The sequence below is a fragment of the Pinus tabuliformis genome, chromosome 1_1 (assembly GCF_031772625.1).
Source record: "Pinus tabuliformis cultivar Carrire ecotype Pingquan chromosome 1_1, CPIR1, whole genome shotgun sequence".
In the NCBI taxonomy this organism is placed as follows: Eukaryota; Viridiplantae; Streptophyta; class Pinopsida; order Pinales; family Pinaceae; genus Pinus; species Pinus tabuliformis.
The window spans coordinates 338,959,607-338,974,022 of record NC_142297.1 but is presented as its reverse complement, the minus strand read 5'-3'; positions in this window follow the sequence as shown (position 1 = coordinate 338,974,022).

Sequence of the window (14,416 nt, the reverse complement as noted above, 5' to 3'; positions counted from 1 at the left end):
GGTCTTTCCATGGGTTTACAACTCTCCATGCAGAATCTCTATATTATCTCATTTTCATACATGCATTGAGAGACAAATAATTACCCATCACCTTGTCATACTTCCAACCTGAGAAATTAGTGCATAAGACCCATGTCCTTCATTTAAAATTCCCTTGCAAGGTCCTCCTTGCAAGATATGATCAACATCTCATCAATAGTTAAAAAAAAATTATCAACATATAAGACAATAATAAGAAATTTACCTTCTATCCATACATGATGAGGTTTACATCTGGTTCACTTATGGTGAAGCCCAAACCAGTGAGATAACTATTTATCTTGGTGTACCAAGCACGAGGTGCTTGCTTGAGATCATACAATGCTCACTTGAGTTCGCACACATGAGACTCTTGATCAAATGTCTCAAAACCTTTTTGTTACTCTATGTACACCTCCTCCATAATAACCCCATTCAGAAATGTTGCTTTTACACCCATCTGGTGGATATTCCACCCCATCTGTGTAGCGAGACGAAGAATTGATCTAATGGATGAGTACCTTACTACAAGAGAATGTCTCCTCATAGTCAATTCCCTCAACTTGAGAGTACCCCTTGGCCACAAATCTTGCCTTATACTTCCCTATTCTTCCATTTGTTGCCTGCTTCACCTTGAAGATCCATCTCAAACCCACTATTGATTTACATGTTGTTCTTGGTATCTTTTCCCAAGCACGGTTCTTTGCAATGGATTCATATTCCTCCACCATTGCATCAACCCATACAAGTTTCTATATTTCTTCCTTAAAATAGGATGGCTCAATCCCTATAAGCTCAGTCATAAGAGCCATGTCGCCAGTGTACCTCTCAGGTGACCTCCTTTGCTTACGTAAATTTGAAGGATATCCCACGTTATCCCTCTCATCCTGCACAATTCTATCAACTTCCTTAGTTCTTTTTCTGCCTTCTCTAGAGGTTTTGATTTAGTGAATGTTTCCACACTCTGCTCCACAATTTGTGGTTGCTCTACAACTTCTTGAGGTTCCTCTTTTTGAGCTAAAATCTCATATTTTGATGGCATCTAAAGCTCCCTCTCAAGAGACCACCACATAGATTTATCCTCATCAAAATTTACATCCCTTCACATAACTATCATTATGAGTCATGGCAAGTACATATGTTAGTTGTGGGGAATTTTTGTGTAACCTACAAATACCCTGAATTTTGCTATTGACTAAAGCTTCTTCCCTGATTCTTTGCAGACATGGCAGTAAATAGAGGCTCCAAAAATCTTGAAGTGTCACACATCTGACTTTCTTCTCGAGAAAGCCTCCTTCGGTGTAATATCATGCCAAGAATATGATGAGAACTTTAGTTCTGCAAACAAGTTTTTGTATTGCATGCCTCAACCCACAAATGCAAAGGTAGGCCTTGGTCATGCAACATCACCCTTGTTGCTTCCAAAATGCTATGGATATTTCTCTCAACCACCCCAGTCTAATGTGGGTTGTGGGGTGTTGTCAACTCTAGTCGAATTCCTTCTTTCGCACATAAATTTTTAAATTCATTCAACACATACTCACCTCCATTATTGCTCTAGAGAGCCTTCACCTCCTTGTTGGTTTCTTTCTCAAACAGTGCCTTGAATTCTATGAACTTGGAGAAAGTCCCATCTTTCTACTGCATGAAGAGATCCAACACTTATGTGGGAAGTCATCAATAAAAAGGAAAAAATATTTGTGTCGGGCAGTGGAGGCTATAAAGAAAGGTCCACAAACATCAAAGTGGATCCTTTCTTGGACTGCATGCACTTTGTTGTCCCAATCATGAAATTCAGATTTTATGTACTTCGCCAAGGTACATCCTTTGCATACATCCTGCTGCTCAAGTGCTCCTTTAGGGGGGCTAGTGGATATTTGTTGTATACTATTCGTGGTGCCATGATGCAAATGGCCAAGGCTTATGTGCTAAAGTGCACCTACATCACGGCCCATTACTCCCTAGTACCAGACACTCCCCATTACTATGTTGGAAATGCATGCGATAAGGGTAAAGTCAAGGTTGAACTATGAATCCAAGGCTTCACCCACTGCTCCTCCTTAAGGTCTTCTAACTTGCCTCTTTCTGTGGGCACTTCGTGGCATAGTGCTCATATTCGTGACAATCGAAGGATTTAATTTTTGACAAATCTTTCTTCTTTCTCCCTTAGTTGGATTCTGGTTTGGTTTGAGATTTCTTCCCATTTTCCCTTCTTTCCCTTTCCAACCAATTCAAATTTTTCTTCATCCTTGCCCTTGGATGAGGTTCCATCTCTAATATTCTACCTTATTTCCTCTTGTACCAAATCGTACCATAAGTGTTCCCAATTCGGTAGTTTCTCCCTCCCGTTCACTTAATCTTGAAAGGTATGCCAACTCTTGGGAAAGCCTAGAAGGGATATTATTACCAAGTCATCCTTTGAAAGAGTAACACCAACTCCTGCAAGCTCATCATGAACTTGTGTGAACCTCCTCAGATATCGCAGGGTAAAGTCATTCTTCTACATCTTGATATTTCAAAGTTTATCCTTGAGCACCAACTTTTTGTGGTCACTACTATTCTAGAATAGATTTGTGAGTGCTTACCACATTCCATATGTATTTTCTTTCCCATGGAGATTGCTGACAATGTGGTCCCGTACTCCCTCCAATATTATTATCCACATCTTGGCTACAACTTTCTTCCACTGAGCAAGTTTTTGGGCATCAGATTCTGCTGGTTTTGTAACATCTCTCTTGATGTATTCTATCAATCCGTTGTCATCGAATACCTCCTCCATGTGATCCTTTCAGTCAATGAAACTAGAGTTGCCTTCCAAGGAATGCTCTAGCCTCAGCCCATTGAAGGTCATATTTTCAGTTCTTAAGAGATCTTGCTGCACTGAACTGCAAATTCGAACCTTCTGAGAAACAAATTCGCAATTCATGCTCTAATGTGAATCCTGCTATGATACGATGTAGAAATTATGGTGTAGATTTACAACTCATCATGAAGTTTTTTCAAAATCATAAGACACAGACCTACTCTACTACTCTACGAAAGTTAACTCACAATTTATAACAAAAAATTCAGACATGAAATAAGAAATAAAATACATGCACATAATATTTTTCAGAGGGAAAGCAATATTCTAATAACTCCAATGCCTTCTTGCATCAATCTTATGAATATAGATGTATTACAATTGATTTACTCAACTGTGCACAACCCGTAAGTGAATAAACTATCCCTCTTCTCACTAAGAAGCTCAAACCCAAACTTTGTCAATTTCTACCTCTGCTTGAGCCCCTATTTCCTTGTGCAATTCCTTGAGAAATTAGGCCCCTATTATTAAGTTTTTTTCCAAAATGGATTGCACAATTCCTAAGGTTGATCATGTGACTGCATGCAACACCTGTATGCTCAAGAATAGTCTACAACTAATATTACACTGCCTTGGAACTCTAATTGTTTGCATGCACTAGCAATTTGGGGATGATTGATCACTTAACTAGATGATCACTGCATTTGACTAAAGTCTCACTGCACAACTAGCATTCCACTAGTTCCTCCAACAGTTAGACATAGTTTAATTGAAAACAACTTGAGATAACTGACTTTGACTACTACAAATTAGAAATCAAACATGCTTAACTTAACTCTAACTCCTCCAACTCCAATTGATTGAGTAAAATGGGTAACACAAACCATGTCATACAAGCTAATTGCATCCAAGTTGTCTGTTGATGTGGAAATTCAAATTTTCTCAATCTAATAAAGGTAAAATCAAATTGAGAATTTCTTGCCACATTTTTCAACAATCCTTCAAGTGAATCTGATCCATGTTTCCAATCTAGCACAATAATTTGCTAATAACAACAACCAACGTATATAAGTAGTGTTCAAAATAAATAAAATAGTAAAAAAGCACATATTAAAACACAATCAATGGAGACCCCGAAAAGTACTCCAACTATGTTACCACCCATTAATGTTCTTCGAAAGTGACTCCATCACTCCTCTCATGACGCACAATTTTGATTTCAGCCTCCATCACCCTAAATCCCATTAGTTGTTGTCAACGTTCATCACTCTACTTCCCGAAGAAACCATCAATAGCGTAAAGACAAACCCCTAATCCTTTACCTTTTTTACTAGTGAATCATATTGAAAATTTTAAAACAAAATATTTATTTTGTTTTAAAAAATTGTGTTAAAATCCCCCTCCATTCAGTAGTCTAGAATGCAATGACATAATTTAGGAAATTGGTTCACTAAATTATTGCCCAAGGTAAAAGAAGGTTTTAATATGTAAAAACCTATCCTACATGGTGCATTTTGATCAACCTAGTAATACATGACTAGGTGATCATTTTTTGGGTGATAACATATTATTTCCCAACATAAGAGTTTGAGGAGCACATCATATGACGGAAATATGTTGTAGCTTCACTTTTGCAAAACACTGAAGGGGAGTCATAGGGAGAGAGTGAGATCACTCAAGTAATAGGAAGGAGTGAAGTTGGAGGGGGTGAAACCTACTTGTGAGATAAAAGTTTCCTTTATTGATGAGTACAAGATCTCAATAAGGCAGGGGAGATATACCCATACCTACGAGATAACCGAGTACAAATGATAATGGTGTGCCTAACAATCTAGGTCTGAGGTACATAGTACATGATACATGATATGCTAGCATCAATGGGGCAAAAAATGATACAATGAGATAATGATCCCCATATACATAATTTCCTCGAATACAATGGCCAGGATTGATACAATTAAGTATGTTGATTTGAGGACATGAGACATAATTCCCCCACGTTGGTGTGGTGAAGGGGGGGTGGGGGGAGAGATCACAACCAAAGAAGCCCTGATGAATAGGAGAGGTATTTAAATATCTCAATGGACCATTTTAAATAGAGGTTCATGTTGTGAGTTAATAAATCGGCAGAAATAAAGCCATTCAAATAAAAATAACTTCTTCTGAGGCTAGATCATAATTTTTTGACATCTAGGTATGTGAGGGGCTACCTGAAGGGACATCCCCTCATGAGGTCTAAAACATCTCACACACACCTCAGAAAATCTAGGAAAATCTGCTAGATCACTAAACCACCATGTGTATGTTTCTTGATCGTGTGATAATGAGTTGAATTTGAGCATGCGAGAAAAAACCAATTAAAAGGGAAATAATGATTCACTTTGATTGATTAGAGGTACCAAGAAAGGATGAAAGATGAAACCAAGGTACACCATCCTCTAGACTTCTCTCTTGGAATAAATGTGTTGATGTTAACAAAAGCAGGCCCACCAGAGTTTAGGCAATTATGAATCCTCAACAAAGGTACAAGGATCATAGTATTATGGCTAATAACGACTAACACCGAGGATGATAATAGGAAGATATGGGGACTCGTGGAGTTATGATTTACCTTGTCAGAGCATAGCATGCAAGGTTGACCTCATAGTGACTGACACAATTCCATAAGGGATGGTCAATTACTCAAACGGAGGATTTTCAAAGGTGCATGAGGATAGGTGGAGGTCAAATATAAGAAAAATGGGACTTTGAATAGACTCCATGGATGTATGGGTGACTCATCTCTAATTCTTTGAAGGAAGGTGACTATATGATGCTTCCACATGCGAAATGGTCACAACGCGCCATAGCAGAATGAGTAAATAGTGATTACTCATGACAGAACTCGACTCATAATTCTAAAAGTTCAAAGGAAAAGTGGTACAAGAGTACATGTGACTCATATTAAGAGATTTGATTTAATGCGCCAAAATGAGACCTCATGGAAAAAATGGCTTTGTGGCGAAGTTTCAAATTACGAGAAACATGGAGACCCATTGTAGAGATTGGTGAGAGAATTCTAATAGTGTTGATGTTTTTTCAAACTGAGCTACCATTTACTCCTAATGGCCAAAAAAACTAGAGTTTTTCCTATAAAAGGGCTTCTTTCCCCCAATTCCAATCCATTTTTACATTGATTTGTTGGAGAATTTAGAGAAGAGTATGAGGTACTAAATCTTGGTGAGCTCGTAGCAGAGTCGTTGGATTTCGAATCTATGACTTAGTAGGTGGCCTTACTTGTCTAGAAATGGCCTTAATGCCTCTTGGAAGGATGGTTTCTCATGAAGAATTAAGGAAATAAGGTTTTCCATTTAATTTATGAAAAGGAGACATTATGTATGGAAAATATACAAGTGAAAATATGTTTATTTTTAGAATAGACAATATCTCCTATCTCTCTCTCATCCCAATCTCAAAATCAATAAGGAATATTGTTTAAATTAATGCCTTGAGCTACAATTTTTAAGAAATAGTTAGGATTCTTAAGAAAATTATCCAAAAGGTAACACAATTCTTGTTATTGTTAGACTTATGCATTAGGTATTTCTCCAACATCCATTTTAACAAGCATCTTTCCATGTGCTCAATATTCTCAATAAAAATAACATACTTTGTGCTGTTGATGAGTAATTTCTATTGAGTTTCTGCTTTTATGGATTTTGGGGAATTTCTAAACATAAACTTCTTAGACTAAATAAGAAGCGATCAATTTGTAATTTTCTTTTTTTTGTGGATCTGGTTAAAGTGGACGGAATCTACCCATGGTATTTACTGTGGTAGTTGCCCATGGCATTGACCCATGGTATTTGCCTTCTTTTTTCGAGTGAAAACAGTAAAATAAAGTCTCTAGAGATTCAATGAAGAAAATAAAAGGGGATAGGAACCTAACAATGTAATCATCGAGAGTTATTTATCTATTTTTCTTTTTAGTAGAGGAGGAATGACCTGTTATAGAGTTTTGAGAACCCAACGTTTCGGACTACTTAAGTGAGTCCATCATCAGGGGATGCGACAATAGATATTTTCAGATCTTAATGATGTATCCAAGAGCTAGAATTTAGATTATATATATAGGATATTAAAGAAAATATGTAAGAAAATAGGTCGGCTATTATTTTACAGGTTTCTACTTTATTTATTTAATTAATTAATTTAATTAATATTATCATTATTAATTAATTATTATTATTATTATTATTTAAAGGATAAATTAATTGATTACTAGGTTAAAGGGATAACTTAATTAATTTTATTATTTATATAATTCCTAATTATATTTATTAATTTGCTTTAGTGTTTTAATTAGTTTTTTATTTTTATTTTTTATTTTTTTAATTGATTTATTACTTATTATAAATTAATTAGTTTAATTAATTAATTAAAAGAATATTGATAAATTAATTAATTTTACTAATTTTTCTTTATTGATATGTTTATTAATTTATTTTAATAATTTGTTTATTTGATTAATTTTTTTTTTTTTATATTGTTATTTATTTTTTAATAATGTGAAATTAATTATAGCTACTTTTATTAATATTTTTTAACTAATTATCTAATTTGTTTGATTAAATTAAATTTATTATTTATTATTTGTTAATATGTTTATAATTAATTTTTAATTTTCTTTTTGTTTTTGTTTTATGTTTAATTTTTTTTTTTTTTTAGACAAAGTTCGGTTGCTATATATTGATCTGAAAAAAAGGGGAGGCAGTTCACCATACATATAGTGCTTCCTGAGCATTCTGGATCCAAGGAATTACAAAAAGGTTCCCTTCCTTGATCCTTGTTCTAGTATTCCTGCCTCTGAGGCTTCTTATACTACTGTAAATCCTTACATACTGCGAACACCAAAATTTACAACTACAAAACATAGTTAATCTATCTCTATATGACTGATCTTCCTTGCTGTGGACACTTCAGGGTTTGGGTCTCGCTCGTTCTGTTTAGCGCTAGAAGAGGATGGAGTATCTTTGAACTTTTTGTCCATCATGAACTTGAGGACAGTTATCGACTCTTCAACATGGCTACATCTATTGGCCAAGCTACTAAACTGCTCATGTAAGGAGTTGACTCTGTGTAAGAAAAGATTCATCTCAGCCCGATACTTCTCATGAAGAATTCTGCACTGATCTTCAAGTCTTGCTTCCAGACTTCGAACTTGATCCTCCAGGGCCCGCTGTTGTGCTCGCAACTCCTCGAACTCTGCCTGTAGATCTCTGCAGTGGAAACAGTCTTCTGGGCGTTCCATTGACACTGGATAATGCCTGTCTGTACTGTTCGCTTCCTTAACGCAGGGTCTCTGAGCTCTCTTCTTACTACAGTCAACAACCACAGCTCGCGCAGGAACCCTGTGATAGTTGTCTCGGGCTGCTTGGAGATAGACGGCAACGGTTATGCTCTGATACTCGTGGGCACAAGATTTTTCACTGAGATGATGGATCATGCCACCCGGGATATATATAGAAACTATCCGCAAGCTGTGAGGGCGGGAAGAAACCCGTCTACGTCTCCCAATGCTCCACCACATGGTCCAATGCGTATCCTGATTTGCATAAGAGGTATGTCTGCTAGGACGATTTTCCCCTGCACTTCGCTTGATTCCCATGCGCTGAGTAGATCTCACAATCTTATTTCTGATCCAAATCCTATCTACCATACCTGTTCTGTCACCTGCACTGATTATTTTCTGTTGTCACAGATTCTTTCATCTGCGGCACACCTAATGTTGACTAGATGTGGAATATTCATGGTAACGGTTGGAAAGAGGGATTATTATTACAATGCAGACTACCCTTGGAGCGCTCGCATGCCTTGTTGGCACACTTGTCATCCTCCTTGTTCAGTCTACGAAGGATGTGGTAATAGCTGAATTCTTCCATTGAGTCGTGAAGGATCTGATTCCTATAGTTTATCTACTATAGAAGGATGTTCGGCGTGCTCTGCCTCTGCGCCATGAGCCTAATGATTATTGTTGAGTCCCCAAACGCTATTGCCTTCCTTATCCCTAACTTGGTTAGCTGAGTGAGGCCCTGGTACAATGCCAATCCCTCTGCCCTGTTGTTGGAGATCTCTCCTAGGCCCCATTCGAATTGGAGTATTTTCTCACCATTAGCATTGCATATTAGACCCCCTGCACCTACTTGACCCGGGTTTGATTTAGAAGCGCCATCAAAGAATAAGTAGAACCTATTACAGTTTCTCAACCAATTCGCAAATTCCTCTTCCTTTAACCTCAACTTCCATGCCCTGTTTTTCTCTTTCGTTTGTGTCCTTCCTTGGTTTAATTCCTGAGCACTAGTTATATTCTCTTGGATATAACTGATCAGATTTCTCTCTTCCATGCTGTAATTAGTTGCCTCTGTCTTGCCTTTGGTGTGGTTTGTGATTGTCTCCACCGCTAAGATCTTTGCCTTGTGACACATAACTCTGGTATTACAACCTTTCTCTTGAAAGACCTTTCCATTTCTTGCCAATCAGATGCGCCATAGAAGGGTTAGTGGAATTGTGTTCCATATCTGTTGCGTCAATTTGCTCTTCTTCTCTTTCCATGGATAGTTTTTCCTCCAATTGTAGATCGTATCTGCAATAGTTGCCTTAGGCTCCCATGGAGCATCCTCGATTGATGCCATCTTTCTCCAGCATTCTTCAGCTACCGGGCAATCTATAAACAGGTGATGTATTGTTTCCTCTGATCTACAGCAGTTTGGACATCTGGATGGTCCCATTATGCCTCTTTTTTTTTAATTTTCTGCTGTTAGTATTTTCCCTTTCAGGAGCAACCAAATGAAAAATTTGACTTTAGGGGGTGCTTCTGCTCTCCATACCAGTTTCCATTGGTTCCATATGTCCTGTGGGAAGGTGCTGTCACATAAATGTTGGTGACCAGCTTTGGCCGTGTATTGAGTTCCGGTTGGGCCCCAACGATAACCATCTTGTTTGCCTTTTTGGGTCGGAGCTTTTCTATGTAGGAGATTCTTTAAGGCAGCGAGACTAGTCTCTAGCTCTCTGGGGTAATCCGGGAATTTCCAACCTATCCATGCTTGAGAGTGATTGTCCCATTGTGATATTTGAGCCAAATACAATATTCCTTTACCATTGAGCCAATTTGTGGCAGGGATTGCCTCCATTTTTGATCCAATTGGATGCTATCCTAGGATTCTGTCTGTGAAGAAATTGATGCTGCTGCCCCCTCCTGGGACCTTTGAAATATTCTGAGACATAAAGGATATGGCTTTCTTGCAGAGCTGCCAGATTTTTGTACTATCTCTGTTGGGAATATTAGTATCCAGGAGTTGTTGCCTTGTGCTGTTCAAGTATTTTGCCTCTAAAACCTTCTTCCACCATGTTGTGGGCCCTGAGATCATTCTCCAAACTATTTTAGCTCCAAGAGCTAAATTCAGCAGTTTTGGAGATCTTATTCCTAATCCTCCTTTTTCCTGAGACTGAATGACATTCTTCCAACTAACAAGATTGAATTTTCTTTTTTCCGTTTTCCCTCCTTGCCAGAGAAAATGCCTGAGAGCTCTTTCAATTTTCTGATGAAAAACAGCAGGAGCTTGGTATAAAGAGAAACGATAAATGGGAAGAGAGGCCAAACCTAATTTTAGAAGTACAAGTCGTCCTGCTGGGTTCAGCCACATGGTGCCCCATTGTTGGATTTTTCTCTTTATTTTGTCAAGGATTTCGTTCCAGGTGTTAGCTTTCAGCGGTCCCATACTTACTGGCATCCCTAAGTAAGTGAAGTGATTCCAGGTTAGTTTGTAGGAGACTCCTAATATACTTGCAATGCTATGGATGGTATGATTTGATGTCTTCCAACCATATATACAACTTTTTAACTGATTGAACTTCCCTCCTGAGTATTCCATGAATTGGTCTAAGATCTTCTTAAAGCGCCTTGCAATAGTGATGGACGCTCCTCCTATCAAGAGGGTATCATCTGCAAATTGAGAGTGGTTGATGTTCTTTGTACCTTGCTCAAATTTGATGCCAGTGATTAGACCTATTCTTCGATTGAAGTCCAAGGTTTGGCTAAGAGACTCGGCCATGAGGATAAATAAATAAGGAGACAGGGGACAGCCTTGTCTAAGGCCTCGAGAGGATTGGAATGCAGCACACGGCCTCCCATTTATCAGAGGGGAGATCCAGGGGTCCGAAATACAGGATTTGATCATTGTGATGAAGGAGGAGTCAAATCCCATTTTTTGAAGGACAACAAACAGAAAGGAATGCCTGACCCTATCAAAAGCATTGGCAAGATCCAGCTTTAGGACAAACCCTTTCTCCTTTCTGCTTATGCTTGAGTGGATGGCCTCTTGAACAAGAAGGATGGAGTCAGAAATGTGCCTATTGGGTAGAAAGCCCCCTTGGTTTTCTGAGATCAGAGAAGAGAGATGAGGCTTGAGCCTGGTTGACAGAATTTTTGTAATTATTTTGTATGCTGAGTTGCATAAGGATATTGGCCGAAATCTTGAAAAAGTGGAGGGTCTGTTCTCTTTTGGAATTAAGGCTAGATAGGTGGAGTTGGTAAATCCCCCCACTTTGCCTTTCTTTAAAACCCATCGTATCATCTTTAAGAGATCTTTTTTGATCATCTGCCAATACTCTCTGTAAAAGCTGATTGGAAACCCATCAGGTCCTGGAGCTTTATCTGGGTGTAAACTCCAAATTGCTTTTTGAATTTCTTCCTCTTCTACTTCTTTCTTGAGACAGATGTTCATTTCTTGTGTGACTCCTTTAAACATGTGCTGTAACAAACTTGAGTAATCCTCCTCACTTTTATCCTCAGTCAAAAGGTTTTTGAAGTGATTGGTGGCTCCTTCTTTTATAGAGTCCTGGGTATTGTAGCTATTCCCCTCATTATCCCTAATTGTGTTCATAGTATTTCTGGCCTTTCGAACTGTATCCTGCTTATGAAAATAAGAAGTATTTTTATCTCCCTCCTGCAGCCAGAGCTGCCTTGACTTCAATCTCCATTTTGTTTCTTCGTCCCTTATAGTTTGTCTCAGCTGAGAGTATAGTCTTGTTTCGTTCTCTTTGGCTTGCTGGGACAGCCCAAAGGCTTCAATGTTTTGTTGCACTTCCTCTAGATCTTGCTTAATTTTCTTTTTGCTCAACTCAGGCTCTTGTTAATTATTCTTTGCCCAGTTTTTTAGAGCCTGTCTTGTTCTCTTTAATTTTGTCTCCCAAATATAAGTTGGGGAGCCTTCCACATGTTGGATCCAAGCCTGCCGCACCGCTTCTTTTGCTGCAGGGATACGATTCCAAATGGAGCAGTATTTGAAAGGAGGAGGTCCTAGCTGACATTGACTATGCAGAGTAAGCATTATTGGATAATGATCAGAGGCGGAGACATTGAGAATATTTGACTGACCAGTAGTGAAGGTGGACAGATATGCTATACTTATGAGGAACCTGTCAAGACGCTCCATAATATTGCCGACTCCTATTCTTCTATTGCTCCAGGTGTACCTGCAGTTCTTGGGTCTAATATCAACCAGATCTTGCTCCTGCATAATACTCTCAAGTCGGTTTCTGAAAGGATCTGGGTTGAAATTTCCCCCTCTTTTTTCGTTAGCATGCAATACCAGATTCAAATCCCCTGCTATAATGAGATTGTTGTCCTGCTCTTCTTCTATACTTGCTTCCAAAGTGTTCCAACACACTTCTTTCTCTTTGTACTGATTTGGAGCATATATATTGTAAATTATTACCGTTGATCCATCTGTCTTGTTTTCTAGATTGACACGGATCCAATTCTGATGTATTCTGGTGGAGTTACAGTTCCATTTGTTACTATCCCACATAGTTAGAATGCCACCTGAGGCTCCTCTTGCTTCGCTTCCACATCCACTGTAATGCTTTTGCTGGCTGATGACTCTATTAATTTCTGATTGATCTTGCTTTGTTTCTTGAATAAGAACGATTTCAGGGTTTTTGTCACGCGGAAAGAGTCGTTAGTGCGGACACAACCGACCTTCCTAGAAGCCTAAGACTTTCTAGTGACAAACAAGACAAATAAGAGCAATCCTTCCCTAAATATGCTTTTACAATATGAGAAATCAAGTGTTTAGATCCTACCTGTAATCCAACGCTGTTGTAGTAGTCCAGCTTCGTTGATCCGGATGAGCTCCTCCTTCCCTTCAAAACCTGCATTCACTAAAAATCAAACGATTAAATAGCACCTGAATATCACATAAAATAAAACATATTTAACATATAGACCAAGGAGTATATGAAACAACTCATAAATAAAAAATTGTTGAGAAGAATGGACTAATTTGTATTAAAAAGGTAACAAAAGGAACCATTACAACCTGAGCCTTGGTGTTGTGCAAGCTCCTCCCAGGGTCCACAAGAGTTCTCCCTTACTCTGATCAGCTCACCCACCTCCCAATGGAAACAAGTAAAGATGGTAATCTCTCCTCACAAGCTTCTACAAGGAAGTCCTAATTCCAACAGCATCTACCCTTAGGAATGTTCAGCTTTCAACCTCTCCTCCCTCTGGTCCAATGCATGTATTTATAGTGCTGTAGAGGAAGTTAATCAGGTCCACCATCAATGGGATAAGCCCCTCTTTTGGGTGGGTTAGCTCCCCTCTTGATGGGATAAGTTCCTCTTCTATAGGGATACATGAACCATCTGGAGGCGCTCCATACACGTCAAACAAGCTTCTAGAATGCTCTAGAAATGACCACAAGTAACTTTTTTGGAGTGAAACTTGCGCTCATTGACCTTTACAGGAGTACGCACCCAGTGCTTTACAGACAGAGCGTACAAGTACGCAGGTATTGTGAACTTGGATTGCGTACCCACAGGTAAGGTTGAGAGAAACTGCGTACCAGAGATAACTTGACTTTAAATGACTTTTCTCTCTTTCTTTGAGTTTGACATGGAAAGAAGAGGCATGAGACTTGCCAAGGAGGATAGTATGACAGGTGATGGAGCCATACAAACTGCAAATAGTCATGGTGACATTTTTTAGTGTAACAGATTGCCCCCTAAAGTGCGAAGCCTGAAGTACATTAGGGTTTCAAAACATCTAGGAAGGGTGAAGTACTTTATCATTTCAAGGATTATCTTGCGGAGAGCCTGGTCAGAACCTGCAAATATTCAACACAAAATACATATATAGGATGATATCATCGCTGAGGTAGGCATTCCCATACTCAGATTGAAAACTTTAACTAACAATCTAACTACTGCTCTGATACAGGAATGATTTTGCAGTACATCACAATTATAGACTTTTGTAGACACAGTATGGACGCAGCCATCTGTTTATGATTATTCTACTATATAATGAATACAAAACTCCTTGCAGCCTGGATGGTGGAAACTAGATCCAGGGTCTTCATTTCTACTTCCCGATTTGGTACGATTCTATCCATGCGAATAAATGAGTCGATGTCGAACATGGTAGAAACAACTTGATTACCAGTCAATGATGTAAATTGTTAACAAGTGTGAGAGAGACCACCGATGATGTCAATGGTTCTCAAAGTACCCAGTACAATCCATGAAATGTGAATGAATGGGTTGTTGTCGAACACG